General features: G+C 46.1%; 1 protein-coding gene across 2 annotated transcripts in view; it reads right to left on the reverse strand.

Annotated features, from left to right (window-relative positions):
- LOC126263697 (PX domain-containing protein kinase-like protein) overlaps positions 1 to 19,215 on the reverse strand; it is a 131,465-nt gene that overhangs the window by 101,059 nt on the left and 11,191 nt on the right. The window lies entirely within an intron of this gene.

A 19,215-nucleotide genomic window follows, 5' to 3' on the forward strand; every position in this document is an offset into this window, starting at 1 on the left:
TCTTACAACACAACTACCACAAACTACAATATCTCGATAACATTCTTCACCAGAGCTTTGACTATACAAAGTTACGTCACATACCAAAATGAGAAATATTCGTCCTCTGCCATCCAACCAACGTATTATTCTTATCCACCCTTGCACAATTCGTGTTGCCAAACCATCACCCTATGGGTCACATCCTTGTTACAGAGGTAACAAAAGAATGGCTTGCCCTACGCATCTCCTCTTACCACTACTCCAAGTCTTTTACTGCCACGTATCATACCATTAGAGGCAATGTCACTTTTGAAAAAACCTCTGTAATTTATCAACTCTGCAGCAATCACTGAGCAGCTTTCTGTGTCATCATGTTCACTCAGCCTCTGACACCAACAAACTACAGTGAAGGGAAAAATCTAACACACATGTGGACAGTAAGTTGTTAAGTACAATATGGCTGTTTAAAGAGCTGCTTCAAACCTCTTATCAACTAGGTCTCACCATGCACAACAGTAACACCATCATTAAATGGTAGGTACGCAAAATAAGAATTTTCTTATCTTTTTGTAACTGCATTTGCATTTCTGCTTGAAGACCTTACTAGTCATAAGCACATGTAGACAAAACCTTGATCTGCAAACCCCATAATACTTGTTGATACAGACACTGTCAGGTGCAGAAACTTCTACACATTGACAGACAAAGCCAAACAGTTGCCATACACAGACTTTCCACGTCAAATATAAGAATCACTATTCCACACTGTATAATAGCACTGTAATATTTAGCATCCAAAATTTCATAACAGAAGACTTAAAAGCAACAAAATGTGACTTAACAAATGTATTTCGGACACTACATTATAGATTACGATGCACATGATCATGATTATTAAAAAAGCATGATTTTTTATGTACTTAACAACTTGGTTATTAGTACCCTAATCCTAATACTGGATTTGAAGATATACAGATGGATTCAAGGCCCTTTTTTTCCTCAGTAGTGAGAATACTATCATAAACCCTTAGCCAAACTCATGAAATTAACCTGTCACAGAGATAAAACAAAGTTAATGGCAATCTAGTTTGTATCTATCATGTTTAAAAATAATGACGAGCTTATATAACTTAAGCCTGTCACGTCATCCAATAGAAACTCCAGTAAGCAGTTTCCTACTTGCAATTGATGTTGCATGTCTCTAGTAGGTGGGCTGTCTTCGAGTGTATTAAAAACATTACAACTGCTTTGCAGAGCACCTTCTTTCTAGAAACAGAAATAGAAAGATATTTCATCATTCATGTTGGGTTCAGGTGCAGAGTACAGACTGAATGGTGATCAAGGGAGATACCAGCAACATAAGTGTTCCCCTTTTGTACTCACTCCCTAAGCCGACACGTAACAGACCTGACTTCAGATTTTGCCATAATATCCACTGTTTCATAGGAAGCTGAGCACACAACTTATGGCTGTTACATCATCTACTGCAATATATAGTAGGTGGTTTCCCTAGTTTCTAGTAACATTGCATGTCTTGGGTAACTGTGCAGTTTGCGAGATGTGGCAAACCATTAGGACTGCTTTACAGATGTGCTGCAGGGGTTCTTCTTGCATAAGTTCATGAGTACATAAATTTCAGAGACAGCATAAGGTAATAGCTTGTCTTCTTGCACTCAGTAGCAATGTCTCTCAGACCTTAGAGGTACTTTTGTTTTTTCAGGGTTGACTGTGATGTGTAGTGTTTTGCCATTCCTCTCCCAATTCCATCAGGATGCAGCATATTGTGTATGTTCTTATATCAGCACTTGGAATGTTTAGTTCTATTGTTTATAAAAGTAATATTTCTATGTATAGTTGGTCCACTAGCTCATAACTTAGAATGATGAAGAGGCTTCACGTCCAAAAATTCACAATCTTGTCATACTCTGTTAAAATTCTTAAGACAGCATTTTTATCATTTTTACCAAGATGTTGCATCGGCATATGTCTTGTTTGGTTGTGGGGACATACATCTAGACTGATATAAAGGACTATAACTATTTCACTGCTACAGACAAGCTTCCTACATTCTGCATTGATGAGTCTTTTGTTATGGCTGTATCACTTGCCAAATGCTAACAAACAGTGCTCCAGCCAATATAAAGTACTTATCTGATTTTTTGAAAACTATTCTGTGAAAAAAAAAAAAAATTGATTTTTGCAAATCTTACAGTCTGATATCTTGATTTGCTGAATTTCTTTTTATTATCCGTCACACTTACTGCACTGCATCAAATTAAGAAATAAATCGCGCAAGATTTTTAAGAGCTTGCAGAGGTAAAAACACACTGCATAAACTGTGTGTACAGTTGATTTTAGCTCATACATTCCAGCAAATGAAATGCAGATAAGATATTGAAACTTATTTCAAACTCTCAGCAAGAAGATATCTCATTTCATTCTGGAGTTATTGGGTTTTATATCAAAAGGACTGCAGTGCATGATGCGCCCATTCATGTCCTTATGTATCACGAATCGTGGTCATAACAACCATCATATCTCAAATTACTCAACACATTGAAATGAGGCTTTCTGCTAATGATAGCATGCAATGAGGCACATACGGTGCATGAGAAATATCTGAAACATTTGTATTAATCAGGATATGGACATAACTTGTTCACAGCAGTGAGAAATCTGTAGCTCAGGAAGCTTACAGACATCCATAGCACTGTACGGAAACCAAAGCACCATGCTTATACACATCCACCGCACCTGGGGAACAGTGTAGGAGGATGTGCATAGCGAAATGGTTAATCCCTAATCTGACAAGGGAAAGTTGTACATTTCAAGTTATTATAAGTTAAAGGATAGGGCATTACAATCTGTCAATAGGTGACAATGTGTGAATTTAGAGTGATATTTATGGGATGCAGATATTTCTGCGTACTATATTGCTAGAAGTTCAGCAATATTGATGGAATTAGTGTTAAGTAGACAGACGGAACCTATGTCACTGTAGTGCTCTTTGTCTTCTGTGATAACCTCTGCTACGGGGGACCACCACGGAACAGTCTTGTGTTAGGAGCAACTGAAGAGATGGGTATTGTAATGCCTTCAGCATGAATTACTGTTTCTGTTGTTTCTTGAACAACTTTGTTGATTCTCTTCTCTGCATTTATGGTCCACACATTAGCAGTTTAAGCTCCCACACTAGCTCTTTTCCAGAGAGACTGAAGTATGACATTCTCAAACCCCTATTTAAGAAAGGGGATAGAGAGATGTTAAAAACTACCGACCCGTTCAACTGCTGACATTTTCCAAAATTTTTGAGAAGGTGAAATGTAGTCTAGAATAGTAACTCAACTGAATAACAATAATGTCCTCCACCAATCACAGTTTGGACTTCAGAAGAATAGCTCTACTGAGAATGCCATCTACATTTTCACTCACCGCATTCTACAACCATTAAATAACAACACAGTGCCACTTGATATTTTCTGTGAACTATCTAAGACATTTAACTATGTGAATCACAGTATTCTCCTAGATAAATTGAAATTTTATGGGGTTGGTTGGTATAGCCAAGTGATGGATAATATCAAACTAAAAGAATGCAGAAAGTTGTAACTAGTAACTCCACCAATGTAGTCTGCAGACGTTAATGTGACTGGGGAGAATCCACATATGGGGTTACCCAACACCAAATCTTAGGTCCACTTTTGTTAATCATACATGTAAATGATCTTCCATCTAATAAATATACAACAAGCAGAATAATATACTGTAACTGGACAGACAAAAAGTGTACTCACCAAGTGGCAGTGGGAGAACACACTTATAACAGTATTAAAATCTGCAAGCTTTCAGAGCCAGTGGCTCCTCCTCCTGGCAGAAGGGTTGAAGAGGAAGGAAGAGGGATGAAGGAAAAGGACAGGTGAGATGTAGAAATTGGGAGAATTATGGAAAAGTCACTCAGAACCCCGGGTCAGGGGAGACTTACCCACAGGGATGAGAGGGAAAGTCTGATTGTTGGGAACTGCACTGGACAGGATTTGAAAACCTGAGAGCTTAAAGGTGGAATATAGAGTAATACACAAGACAGAGATCAACAGAGATTACTGCCAGAACATCAAGCACAAGTTAGTTAGAGTAGAAAGCTAAGTGGCAGGGGGGGGGGGGGGCGGCGGCAGAAGGGGGGATAGACTGGTCTGAAAAACAGAAGATATAGAAAACTAAAAGGGAGTGAAGAAAGAAATAATTACTGTGAAGAAATGTTGGGACCGAAGAAATTAATGTAAATTAAGGCCAGGTGGGTGGCAACAACCAAGAACATGTTGTAACGTCAGTCCCCACCTGTGGAGTTCTGAAAAACTGATGTCTGAGGGAAGAATCCAGATGGCACGTGTGGAGAAACAGACACCGAGGTCACAACTGACATGTTGTATAGCATGGTCTGCAACAGGATACGGTATGTTACCGGTATACACCCTCCACCTATGCCCATTCACTCTAATTATGTAACTGGTGGTAGTTATGCCAAAGTAAAAGACCGAACAGTGTTCACAAAACAACTGGCACATGACATGGCTTATTTTACAGGTGGCTCTCCCTTTGATAGTATACATTATGCCTGATCCCACGTACAAGTCAAGCACCAGCATGACGGTCAGGAATGTAGAGCAGAGAGTGCTGTGATGAAGACATCAGCCAATGGTAGGCTGACCGAGACAGCAGCGGCCTCTAGGTAAAGAGAACATAAGCACTGCATCACCTGGCCAAGGCCCCAGTTGAAGACTAGCCATTCTACGAGCTCTACAGCAGCGACTTAGGAACTGAATTGTTTCACTTGTATTAGGAGTTGTGTATACTGAAGAGATTTTCTTATATTGTCTGTCCCCCACAGCTTGTAACACTCTATTGTAAATTCTCCAAGTTAAGTATTGTCACTTATCTTACTGTCATAAAAATTCATCAATATGATTTGCTTGAATTGTTGTCTAGCAATCCAAGTAAGCAGGTTTCCTAGCCACCCCATATTCAATGAGTAGGCACGACACAACACTGGCGAGTTGTACCATGAACCAAGAGCAGACAGCCACCACAGATTCTCTGTTTTCATTTGACGGGCTACTGTTTAGCTGGCACCTTAATTCTATATTTGCTTCCCTCTGCAAGGGTGTATCTACTTGCTTTAACAGTCTCTTATAGTGTTTTTGCTAATCAATGTTTTCAGGTGGGCATTGCAGAAATTTTATTTGCTTTTGTACTTATTTTTATTGCTTGCCTTGTCTGCATTTGTTTCCTCTAACATGTGCGCACCCCACCTGTCCCACCCCCTGCTCAGGCGCCACAGCTGCCAGTGTTAGATGCAACACAGCTAATGCAGATGTTTCAGTTTCAGACCCAGCAAATATCTACACTGCTAAACATGGTGCAGCAGCTACTGACCAACACTGCGCTCCCAACAGACCAAGTGCCTACTGTAGCTCTGAGCACAATACCGTCTTTTCGCCAGCTTCATGAACAAGACGAGGAATGGCTTGGATGGTTGCAACCGTTTGAAGCCCACGTAACTGCTCACAACGTAACAGGTACTGTGAAACTCTCCTATTTATTGTCTATGGTAGGAAGTGCAGTGTTCTGCCTCCTATAGAAGTTATTTCCTAATGCCACTCTGAGTGAACTTTCTTATGATCGTTGTTGATTCACTAACTATTATGACCAACAAGTGAATGTGGTAGCAGCTAGCTACCAATTCTTTAATTGCAAGAAATGGTCCGAATAAACTTATCGGGAGTAGGTAACATATTTGCAGGTATGACGAGGAAATGCAAATTCAAATGTGCTTGTGGTGCTTTATATTCAGATGTAATGTTGTGTCGTGCGATTGTGTACAATGTAACTGATGTCAGACTCGGAACAGATTTTGAAACAGTTCAATCCATCATTTCAGCATGTTGTGCAAATACTAGATCAGTATGGTGCAGGTGCCGCGTCGGCCGATAAGTTTGAGCAGCCAGCAATTTGTCGAGTTGAGTCGCCCCTTGCTCGAGACCACCCATTAGGCAGCAGCAGCTCGCCGCGCCACATCACGTAAACAGCTCTTTCCACAGGCGAACAGAATTAAGTAATGCCATGGTGACATTCATGACACAAACACCAACACTGCCGGAACTGTAATTTCCTAAGCTGATTGTTTGGTGACTAAAGTCTTATGTAGTGATAACAGTATGATTGGGGAACTTGTGTTCCCAGAGTGGATCGGGGTCCTTCGGTTTGGAGCCGAGTGGAGGGTCTCAACCAGAGGCTTTGTCGACTCTGTGACGGTCTTGGCTGCAGATTTCTCGACTTGCGCTATTGGGTGGGGAATTGTAAGACACCCCTAGATAGGTCAGGGGTGCACTACACAAAGGAAGCGGCTAATCGGGTAGCAGAGTACTTGTGGCATGCACATGAGGGTTTTTTAGGCTAGGCAGTAGTGCGAGGTGTCCTGATGAACACTCACCAGTCGACGTGCTGGCAGGGAAATCAGGTCGCGCTCAGTGTAAAGACACTTCAGCTATCAAGATATTAGCAGTAAATTTTCAGAGTGTTCGGAATAAAGTTCCTGAATTTACTGCCCTCCAGGAAGCGTGTGGAGCGCAAATTATTCTCAGGACTGAGACCTGGCTGAACCCTGAGATAGGATGTTCTGAAATATTTAGTGAGGGTTGGAACGTGTATCGAAAAGACAGATTAGACACCGTAGGAGGTGGTGTCTTCATTGCTGTTGACAAAAATATTGTGTCTACAGAGGTCGTAGTAGAGTGTGATTGTGAAGTTATCTGAACACGTTTAACAGGGGTAGGAGAAATAAAGTTAATTGTTGGGTGTTGTTACCGGCCACCAGGTTCCACCGTGACAGTTCTAGAATCATTCAAAGGGAGTCTACATTCTGTATCGCAGAAGTACCCGGATCACGCTATATTAGTCGGAGGCGACTTCAACCTACCTAGTATAGACTGGGATGTCTACAGATTCATTGCAGGTGGTACAGACAAGCCGTCGTGTGTTTGAACACATTATCCGAAAACTGTCTTGAGCAGCTAAATCAACAGCCAACGCGTAATGGAAATATTTTAGATCTGGTAGCCACGAACAGACCAGACCTCATCGACGGTGTCAGTGTTGAGACAGGGATTAGTGATCATGATGTCATTACGACTATGGTTACGAAAGTTAAAAAGTCGGTCAAGAAGGCTTGGAGAGTATTCTTACTAGAAAGAGCAGATAAGCAGTTGTTAGCATCCCACTTAGTAAATGAATCGACTTCATTTACTTCTGGTACGATGGACATGGAAGAATTATGGGCAAATTTTAAACACATTATAAATCACGCATTGGACAAGTATGTGCCGAAAAAGTGGGTTATGGACGGAAAAGACCCACCGTGGTTTAACAGCGCAATTCGGAGAATGCTCAGGAAGCACAGTCAGTTGCACTCACGGTACAAGAAAGATTGGGAGAATGAGGACAGGCAAAAGTTAGTAGAGATTCGTGCTGCTGTAAAAAGAGAGTTGCGCGAAGCATTTAACCACTACCACCATCATACCTTAGCAAAAGATCTTGCTGAAAACCCAAGGTCTTACGTAAAATCGGTAAGTGGGTCAAGGCTTCCATCCAGTCACTCACTGATCAGTCTGGTCTCGCAACGGAAGACAGCAAAATGAAAGCTGAAATTTTAAATTTGGCATTTGAGAAATCTTTCATGCAGGAGAATTGTACAAACATACCGCCGTTTGAGTCTCGTACAGATTCCCATATGGAGGACATAGTGATAGACATCCCTGGGGTTGTGAAGCAGCTGAATGGGTTGAAAATAAATAAATCGCCAGGTTCTGATGGGATTCCAATTTGGTTTTACAGAGAGTACTCGACTGCATTGGCTCCTTACTTAGCTTGCATTTATCGCGAATCTCTTGCCCAACGTAAAGTCCCGAGCGACTGGAAAAAAGCGCAGGTGATGCCTGTATATAAAAAGGGTAGGATGGACGGATCCTCAAAATTACAGACCAGTACCCTTAACATCAGTTTGTTGCAGGATTCTCGAACATATTCTCAGCTCGAATATAATGAATTTCCTTGAGACAGAGAAGTTGCTGTCCATGCTTCAGCACGGCTTTAGAAAGCATCGCTCCTGCGTAACACAACTTGCCCTTTTTTCACATGATATCTTGCGAACCATGGATGAATGATATCAGACGGATGCCATATTCCTTGACTTCTGGAAAGTGTTTGACTCGGTGCCCCACTGCAGACTCCTAACTAAGGTACGAGCATATGGGATTGGTTCCCAAGTATGTGAGTGGGTCGAAGACTTCTTAAGTAATAGAACCCAGTACGTTGTCCTGGATGGTGAGTGTTCATCGAAGGTGAGGGTATCATCTGGAGTGCCCCAGGGAAGTGTGGTAGGTCCGCTGTTGTTTTCTATCTACATAAATGATCTTTTGGATAGGGTGGATAGCAATGCGGGGCTGTTTGCTGATGATGCTGTGGTGTACGGGAAGGTGTCATTGTCGAGTGACGGTAGGAGAATACAAGATGACTTGGACAGGATTTGTGATTGGTGTAAAGAATGGCAGCTAACTCTAAATATAGATAAATGTAAATTAATGCAGATGAATAGGAAAAAGAATCCCGTAATGTTTGAATACTCCATTAGTAGTGTAGCACTTGACACAGTCACGTTGATTAAATATTTGGGCGTAACATTGCAGAGCGATATGAAGTGGGACAAGCATGTAATGGCAGTTGTGGGGAAGGCGGATAGTCGTCTTCGGTTCTTGGTAGAATTTTGGGAAGATGTGGTTCATCTGTAAAGGAGACCGCTTATAAAACACTAATACGACCTATTCTCGAGTACTGCTCAAGCATTTGGGATCCCTATCAGGTCGGATTGTGGGAGGACATAGAAGCAATTCAGAGACGGGCTGCTAGATTTGTTACTGGTAGGTCAGATCATCACGCAAGTGTTACGGAAATGCTTCAGGAACTCGAGTGGGAGTCTCTGGAGGAAAGGAGGCATTCTTTTTGTGAATCGCTACTGAGGAAATTTAGAGAACTAGCATTTGAGGCTGACTGCAGTACAATTTTGCTGTCGCCAACTTACATTTCGCGGAAAGACCACAAAGATAAGAGAGATTAGGGCTCATACAGGGACATATAGGCAGTCATTTTTCCCTCATTCTGTTTGGGAGTGGAACAGGGAAACAAGATGCTAGTTGTGGTATGAGGTACCCTCCGCCACGCACCGTATGGTGGATTGCGGAGTATGTATGTAGATGTAGATGAACTAAGCTTCTCTCTAAAGTTTTCCATTACATATGGACGTGATTCTGGTGGGTGATCAAAGGATCCAATTATTAGTTTATGCCAACCCTTGATACTATGTCTTTTCCCAAAAATCTCACATGCAGTTTCAATTTCTATCCCAGTGGATTTGAGTTTCTTGTCTACTGTGACAAATACCTCACCTCCACTTACCATTAGCCTATCCTTTCAACACTGAAGTGCCAAAGAAACTGGTATAGGCATACGTATTCAAATACAGAGATATGTGAACAGGCAGAATACGGTGCTGCAGTCGGAAACGCCTATACAAGACAACAAGTATCTGGTGCAGTTGTTAGGTTGGTTACTGCTGCTACAATGGCAAGTTACCAAGATTTAAGGGAGTTTTAATGTGGTGTTATAGTTGGCGCATGAGCAGTGAGGCACAGCAACTCCGAGGTAGCAATGCAGTACGGATTTTCCCGTACGATCATTTCACGAGCCTCCGACATCACTGTGGCAGGAAAAAGATCCTGCAAGAACACGACCAATGGCAACTGAAGAGAATTGTTCAACATGGCAGAGGTGCAAATTGCTGCACATTTCAATGCTGGACCATCAACAAGTGTCAATGTGTGAACCATTCAACAAAACATCATCAATATGGGCTTTCGGAGTCGAAGACCCACTAGTGTACCCTGAATGACTGCACCACACAAAGTTTTACATCTTGCCTGGGCCCGTCAACACCAACATTGGACTGTTGGTCACTGGAAACATGTTGCCTGGTCAGAGGAGCCTCGTTTCAAATTGTATCGAGCAGATGGACGTGTACGAGTATGGAGACAACCTCATGAACGCACGGATCCTGCATGTTATCAGGGGACTGTTCAAGTTGGTGGATGCTTTATAATGGTGTGGGGTGTGTGCAGTTGGAGTGATGTGGGACCCCCGATACATCTAGATACGACTCTGACAGGTGACACATACGTAAGCATTCTGTCTGATCACCTGCATCCATTCATGTCCACTGTGCATTCCGACAGACTTGGGCAATTCCAGCAGGACAATGAGACACCCCACACGTCCAGAGTTGCTACAGAGTGGGTCCAGGAACACTCTTCTGGTTTAAACACTTCCGCTGGCCACCAGACTCCCCAGACATGAACATTATTGAGCATATCTGGGATGCCTTGCAATGTGCTGTTCAGAAGAGACCTCCACCCCCTCGTACTCTTACAGATCTATGGACAGCCCTGCAGGAATCATTGTGTCAATTCCCTCCAACACTTTCTCAGACATTACTCAAGTCCATGCCAAGTCGTGCTACAGCACTTTTGCGTGCTCGCGTGGGCCCTACATGATATTAGGCAGCCATGCCAGTTTCTTTGGCTCTTCAGTGATACTCGCTTTAATTTTCCTCAAATATCTCACTGCTATTGAATTTTGGATTTTAAGCAGCTTTCCATACCTACAATCTGATTAAAATTGCTTGACTGTTGACACTTCATGTGTTTGAGTGTCTTCCTCCAATCAGAGCACTCAACATCACACCCAAACTCTTCACCATTGCCAAACTGCCACAACAATTCTTTCTTCTTCTTCTTGTGTTTGGATCCCGAATCCTAGACCTGGCCTTTTTATTTCGCATTTCATCACACACGATAAACACACCCAAAACAATACACACAAAACAATGGTGATGAAACAATACACATTTCATACACACCATTAACTAATGACTACATGATTCGTTCCCACAAGACATGATTCAGCTTCACATATTCAATTATTAGCATCATAGATCTGCTTACAGTAAGTAAGCTTCATACAGCATGGTTTAAAACCAAACTTTTTGAAAGCAGCAAATGATGGCTTCAACTGATTCTACAGACAAATGAATATAGCACTGAAATCTGATGGTCTTCCATAGCACAATGGTAAAATTACTGCCTGCAAAACTGAATTCAATGGGTTCGAACTGCGTTGAGTAATTATATTTTTTTTAAATTTTTAAATCTTTATGAAGATGACTGAGTATATTATTATTTCAATTAATTGGTTTCAATGCAATTTTTTTGTTTTTAACCTCGTCATATCACCATCATCATCGTACTGACTTTTTTATTTGCTCTTATTTTTCTTCCTATCATTCTTTTTTCGTTTGGAATCTGCTTGTGTCACTTATTACGTGTGAATGAGCTCCAACCAGAACTGCTCATCGGTCAGTACTGCGTAAGTTTGCATAGCAAAAGCGAGATGTTACAGTTCGCTTTTTGTGCTGAAACTGAATTTTCTCTGTCTTGAGTTTGGTCATACAGGTCAACTTTGAGCAAAGCAAGTGTGATTAATAGTTCTGCCACAGGTTTCCAACCGTTGTTTTCTCAGATACATTGCGCGTCAAGAGGCTGTGGTTAGGTTAGGACACGAGTGTAAATTTAGAGCTACAAAATGTTTTGTCTACTGCCGTTCAGTCAATTGCCATTTAAAATCAGCTGTGGACAGAGCATCTTGCATTCCAACCATACTGGATGGAAGCAGCTTCCACTGTTGCTCAGCATTATATGAACGGCATTTCAGCTATTACGAGGTGACCCGCCGTGTTTGCATGACACCTTTAATGAGTGATAACCAATGAGGCAACACTGTGGTACCCAGTGACAGACCTCATCAATCAATTAATTTTAATTTGACTCTAGTATAATGTGAGCTCCATAGCTGTTTAGGAAAACTTCAAAATCTGGCACTTTGTTGTTAATTCTTCAGCAGTTCATCACTAGCACTGTAATACTCTCATCTGTAGTGTGAATTTCATTGGCTCTTATATTGATGTTTCGAAGTCCACTGCAGTTTTTGTTATCTAAAATACTCTTGTGTTTACCCCAATACAGTTGGCCACCTGGGTAGCAGACTCTAATGTGTGGTGCACACCTGACCCATGTAGGGAGACCAGCACTATGGTTCAAGTTCACGCTGTGACAGAGAACCTTTGAAGACTCTAGCTCAATCCTTCCACTCAATTCAGAACCAGAAGACCACCATCAGTTATGGGGACAAAGCTGCATATTTCGAGCTTCATTGAAACTCCAAGTACAAGCCTGGTTGGTTGGTTGGTTTAAGGATTAAAGGGACCAGACTGCAGAGGTCATCGGTCCCTTTTTCCAAAATACTAAAAATACCCACAGAGAATAAAAAATGTTCAACAGAATAGGAGACAGACAACACAGAACAAAAGAAACATAGACAAGGACCAGACAAAACGAAAGAAAATCACACGGAGTGTGACGGTGGTTGGCCGACCATAGGAACAAAAAAAAGGGAAAAGCCAACCACCGAAAACACATTAAAAACTTAGTTTAAAACCGTAGGCCAAAGGCCAGAATCAACACAAAACAATAAAATAAAACAGAAACACTCAGATTAAAGAATAAAAACTCCCTGCCCTAATAAAACGTAAAACTAAGGCAGCCATAACAGGGTCATCAGATAAAAGGGCAGGGAGCGTATCAGGCAGCGCAAATGTCTGCCTGACCACAGCTAAAAGGGGGCAGGCCAACAAAATGTGGGCCACTGTCAAAGCCGCCCCGCAGCGACATACAGGAGGGTCCTCCCGGCGCAGTAAATAACTGTGTGTTAGCCGGGAGTGGCCAATGCGGAGCCGACAAAGGACGACTGAGTCCCTGCAGTTGGCTCGCATGGACGACCGCCACACAGTCGTCGTCTCCTTAATGGCACGGAGTTTATTGGGCGTGATCCGATCGCGCCATTCAGCGTCCCAAAGCGCAAAAACTTTTCGGCGGAGGACTGCCCGCAAATCAGTCTCTGGGAGGCCAACAGCCAGAGACGGTTCTCTCGTGGCCTCTTTCGCCAGGCGGTCAACATGTTCATTGCCCGGGATACCGACATGACCGGGGGTCCACACAAAGACCACAGAGCGGCCGCAACGCGCAAGAGTATGCAGGGACTCATGGATAGCCATCACCAGGCGAGAACGAGGAAAACACTGGTTGAGAGCTCGTAAACCGCTCAGGGAATCGCTACAGATAACGAAGGACTCACCTGAGCAGGAGCGGATATACTCTAGGGCTCGAAAGATGGCGACCAGCTCAGCAGTGTAAACGCTGCAGCCAGCCGCCAAGGACCGTTGTTCGGAATGGTCCCCTAGAGTTAGCGCATACCCGACAAGACCAGCAACCATCGAACCGTCGGTGTAAACAATTCCAGAGCCCTGATACATGGCCAGGATGGAATAAAAGCGGCGGCGGAAGGCCTCTGGAGGGACCGAGTCCTTCGAGCCCTGTGCCAAGTCGAGCCGAAGGCAAGGGCGAGGAACACACCACGGGGGTGTACGCAGAGGCGCCCGGAAAGGAGGTGGAACAGGGAAAAACCCAAGCCCGCAGAGAAGCTCCTTGACGCGTACGGCGATCGGACAACCCGACCGGGGCCGACGGTCTGGCAGATGGACGACTGACTGCGGGAACAGGACACGCTAATTTGGATGCCCGGGCAAGCTAAAAACATGGGCAGCATAGGCAGCCAGTAATTGTTGGTGTTGTAACCGCAGTGGAGGGACACCTGCCTCAATAAGGATGCTGTCCACAGGGCTGGTGCGGAAGGCACCAGTGGCAAGTCGGATCCCGCTGTGTAGTATTGGGTCCAGCACCCGCAACGCAGAGGGGGATGCTGAGCCATAAGCCAGGCTCCCATAATCCAGACGGGACTGGATTAACGCCTGGTAGAGCGCAACAGGGTAGATCGGTCGGCGCCCCAGCGGGTGTGGCTGAAGCATCGCAGAGCGTTTAGATGCCGCCAACATGCCTGTTTAAGCTGCCGGATATGAGGCAGCCAAGTCAACCGGGCATCGAAAACCACCCCCAAAAACCTGTGTGATTCCACCACTGAAAGAAGTTCGCCGGCAAGATAAAGCCGCGGCTCCGGGTGGACAGTGCGTCGCCAGCAGAAATGCATTACGCAGGTCTTGGTTGCCGAAAACTGGAATCCATGAGTTACAGCCCAAGACTGCGCCTTGCGGATAGCACCCTGTAGCTGACGTTCAACAGCTGCAATGCCAGTAGAGCTGTAATAAAGGCAGAAGTCGTCAGCATACAGGGAAGCAGAGACAGAATTTCCCACGGCCGCAGCGAGCCCGTTAATGGCTATTAAAAACAGGCAGACACTTAAAACAGAACCCTGTGGCACACCATTCTCCTGGACGTGGGTGGAACTAGATGAGGCTGCGACTTGCACGCGGAAGGTACGATACGACAGAAAATTTCTGATAAAGATCGGCAGAGGGCCCCGAAGACCCCATCCATGAAGCGTAGAAAGGATGCGATGACACCATGTCGTATTGTACACCTTCCGCATGTCGAAAAAGACAGCGACCAGGTGCTGACGGCGGGCAAAGGCAGTACGGATGGCAGACTCCAGGCTCACCAGATTGTCGGCGGCGGAGCGGCCTTTACGGAACCCACCCTGAGATGGAGCCAGAAGGCCCCGAGACTCCAGTACCCAAGTCAAGCGCCGGCTCACCATCCGTTCGAGAAGCTTGCAAAGAACGTTGGTGAGGCTAATGGGGCGGTAGCTGTCCACCTCCAAAGGGTTCTTGCCTGGTTTCAGAATGGGGATAACGATACTTGCCCGCCACTGCGACGGAAACTCACCCTCGACCCAAATACGGTTGTAAAGGTCGAGGAGCCGTCGCTGGCAGTCCACTAAGAGGTGTTTCAGCATCTGGCAGTGGATGCTATCTGGTCCAGGAGCGGTATCAGGACAAGCGGCAAGGGCACTGCGGAATTCCCACTCACTGAAAGGAACATTGTACGATTCTGGATGGTGGGTGCGAAACGAAAGGCTCCGACGTTCCATCTGCTCTTTAATGGAGCGGAAGGCCTGAGGGTAATTCGCAGAAGCGGAACTCATAGCAAAATGCTCTGCTAAGTGGTTTGCAACGACGTCGGAGTCAGTACAAACTGCTCCATTCAGTGAGAGCGCAGGGACGCTGACAGGTGGCCGATAGCCGTAGACGCGTCGAATCTTGGCCCAGACCTGCGATGGAGTGACATGGAGGCCAATGGTGGACACGTACTGCTCCCAGCACTCCTGCTTGCTTTGGCGGATAAGGCGGCGGGCCCGCGCACGCAGCCGTTTGAAGGTGATCAGGTGTTCAATGCAGGGATGTCGCTTGTGACGCTGTAGCACCCGCCGGCGATCTGTAATCGCTGCAGCGATCTCAGGCGACCACCAAGGCACAGTCCGCCGCCGAGGGGACCCAGAGGAACGCGGAATGGCAGATTCGGCGGCAGTAACGATGCCGGTGGTGACCGATTGAACCACCGCATCAATGTCGTCATTAGAGAGAGGCTCAAGAGTGGCAGTGGAGGAGAACAAGGCCCAGTCAGCCTTATTCATAGCCCATCTGCTAGGGTGCCCAGAAGAGTGACGCTGTGGTAGTGACAGAAAGATCGGAAAGTGGTCACTACCACACAGGTCGTCATGCACACTCCATTGGACAGACGGTAAGAGGCTAGGGCTACAGATTGAAAGGTCAATGGCGGAGTATGTGCCATGCGCCACACTGAAGTGTGTGAAGGCACCATCATTTAAAATCGAGAGATCGAGCTGCGACAATAAATGCTCAACGATGGCGCCTCGACCTGTTGCCACTGACCCACCCCACAGAGGGTTATGGGCGTTGAAATCGCCCAATAGCAAGAAAGGTGGTGGCAATTGGGCTATCAGCGCAGCCAGGACATGCAGCGAGACATCACCATCCGGTGGAAGGTAAAGACTGCAGACGGTAACAGCCTGTGGCGTCCACACCCGAACAGCGACAGCCTCTAAAGGTGTTTGGAGAGGGACAGACTCGCTGTGCAGAGTGTGAAGGACATAGAGGCAGACGCCACCAGACACCCTTTCATATGCTGCCCGGTTCTTATAATAACCCCGATAGCCACGGAGGGCGGGGGTTCGCATTGCTGGAAACCAAGTTTCTTGAAGAGCAATGCAGAAGAAAGAGTGAAGGCTGATAAGTTGTTGGAGCTCAGCGAGATGGTGGAAAAAATCGCCACAGTTCCACTGGAGGATGATATTGTCCATGGCTGAGAAGGCGTGGAAGGACTGGGAAGGCAATTTACGCCGCTTGTTCACTCACTGCCACCAATTCAGTACCCGTACGAGAGGCATCCATGGCGTCTGAGGGACCAGCGAGATCAAGGTCCTCAGCGGACGCTAGAATCTCTACTTCATCCGCAGACGCAGAGCGCGAAAGGTGCGGTGGGGTTGGTGCCACCGCAAGTTCTTTGGCCTTAGAGGTCTTTCTCTTGGACTTCTCTCGCTGAACCTTGGGTTTCACCGGCTGGGAAGGCTTCACCGATTCAGTCTCTGGGACAGAGGAGGATCGTGAAGCCCTACGCCCGGCCGCTGGTGAGGACTTATGCCACTGTCGGCCGTCATCCTTCCCGCTAGTGGAACCCTGGGAAGGGAGGGTCCCAAGGGAACTCTTACGGGCGAGAGTAGCCGAAGAAGTTAGACGCTTCTCCGGCTGAGAAGCGGGGACGGACGTCCCCGATGGGTGGGAGGAGGTTGCTCCTGGGGTAGGTGGTGCAGGAGCAACCGGTTGGGTAGAGCCCCCCCACGGGCAAGGGGGCAGGAGGAGTCTTACTGCTTATCCAGCTGGCTGGAAGTCTCGAAACTGATGGGGCTAGCACAGTTGTAGCAGCTGCGTAAGAAGATGTCATTCTCACAGGATGGAGTCTGTCATATTTCCTTTTGGCCTCAGTATAGGTCAGCCGGTCCAGGGTCTTATATTCCATGATTTTGCGCTCTTTCTGAAAGACTTTGCAGTCAGGCGAGCAAGGGGAATGATGCTCTCCGCAGTTGACACAGATGGGAGGCGGGGCACATGGAGTATCGGGATGAGATGGGCGTCCACAATCTCGACATGTGAGGCTAGAAGTACAGCAAGAGGACATATGCCCGAACTTCCAGCACTTAAAGCACCGCATTGGGGGAGGGATGTAGGGCTTGACGTCACAACGGTAGACCATCACCTTGACCTTCTCCGGTAATGTATCACCCTCGAAGGCCAAGATGAAGGCACCGGTAGCAACCTGATTGTCCTTCGGACCCCGATGAACGCGCCGGACGAAATGAACACCTCTACGCTCTAAGTTGGCGCGCAGCTCGTCGTCAGACTGCAAAAGTAGGTCCCTATGGAAAATAACTCCCTGGACCATATTTAAACTCTTATGTGGTGTAATGGTAACGTTAACATCCCCCAACTTGTCACAAGCAAGTAACCTGCGTGACTGGGCGGAGGATGCCGTTTGTATCAGTACTGACCCAGAGCGCATTTTGGACAAGCCCTCCACCTCCCCAAACTTGTCCTCTAAATGCTCGACGAAGAACTGAGGCTTTGTGGATAGAAAAGACTCCCCATCAGCTCTCGTGCAGACTAAGAATCGGGGCGAATAACTATTACCTCCATCCTGAGACTTACGCTCCTCCCACGGCGTGGCCAGAGAAGGGAACGTTTTCGGATCGTACGTTTGAGCATTAAAATGAGCCCGAGAACGCTTAGAGACTGCTGGCGGCTGGCCGCCAGCGAGAGATGATGTACCACGCTTCATTACGGGTCATCCGCCCTGATGCCACCTACTCCGACCAAGGGCCCTCCCCACGGGTGCCACCCAGCCGCAGCAATAGCCACCTGGCAGGATGTCCATTGCCGGGAGTCCTGATGCCCCAGGGAGACGGGCATCTACTCCTTGGCATACGTGGGGAGTTAACGGTGCAGGCATCAGTAGAGCGATCCCTGTGTTGTCAGGGGGCTACAACCAAGAGGGTACATGGCAGCCCCACCACAACGGACTGGCTACCGTGCTGGATCTTAGGTGCAAAAATGTCCAAAGTCGTCGTCGCAGTTAAAAGCAACACTGCAGAGTGCAGCGTGGTAATCGCACCCAGTGACGTATCCCCGCCCAAGAGACGGAAAACGAGCGGGACACCATTGCAACGACGAAAAAGTTGGCTAAAGGTCTTAATGCACGACGGATACAGTGCACCATGTAAGGCGCCCTTCCCCAATTGGCTCGCTCTTTGGAATAATTTAGAAAGATGGAGGTCAAACCCTAATGGGGACCATCACATAAGGCCGAAACATTTGAGACTCCTTTTAGTCGCCTCTTACGACAGGCAGGAATACCGCGGGCCTATTCTTACCCCCGAACCCGCAGGGGGGTATAAGCCTGGTCCTTCCAACCTTCTCTATCAGCTGCCGGAATGATCGAAATATGACCTAGGAGCCCAGCAACAGTCATAGTTTGTTCCAGCATGCACCATTATTTGCAGCTGGTTGCACAATGTCCCCTAAAAGGCTGCCGGAATAGCCTCTTAAATGTGTTGAATGAGGCCCCTAGATATACACAGGCTGCACCTGGTGTCCCTTCCAAACCTCTGCTGCCATTTTCATAATGGGTACCACTGTTCGCCATATGCTTGAACTGCCATAGATTAACAGACTCCTACCCTGTTGCGTGTGCCTCCTTTTGATACAGAGCACAGCAAGTTTCCCAATGGGTGAAGAAAGTTTCACTGACAGTTTCTGTTCCAGTGAAAGACAGCACCTCAGACTTTTTGGTAATGGGGAGCAGTATATAACAACATGCATTCTCCCTCGTCCCTATCTACACTGTACAGCGTGCCTAAATCTACCACTGACACACCCCTCACAGCTGAGTGTATGAATAGTGACTACCACACACTTCCTTTAAAGGAGAGAGGAACTGCAAGAGGATAGTATTTGGGGTACCCTTGGTACCTCTAGTATATTGCTCTCAGGAGCTCTCCCAACACACACATTGGCAGCAGTTTCCAACTGCTTGACAGTAGTCAGATCAATATCCAGCTGCTTACGAAGGTCAACTATTTCATCCTATGTTC

The sequence above is a fragment of the Schistocerca nitens genome, chromosome 6, assembly GCF_023898315.1.
Source record: "Schistocerca nitens isolate TAMUIC-IGC-003100 chromosome 6, iqSchNite1.1, whole genome shotgun sequence".
Taxonomy (NCBI): Eukaryota; Metazoa; Arthropoda; class Insecta; order Orthoptera; family Acrididae; genus Schistocerca; species Schistocerca nitens.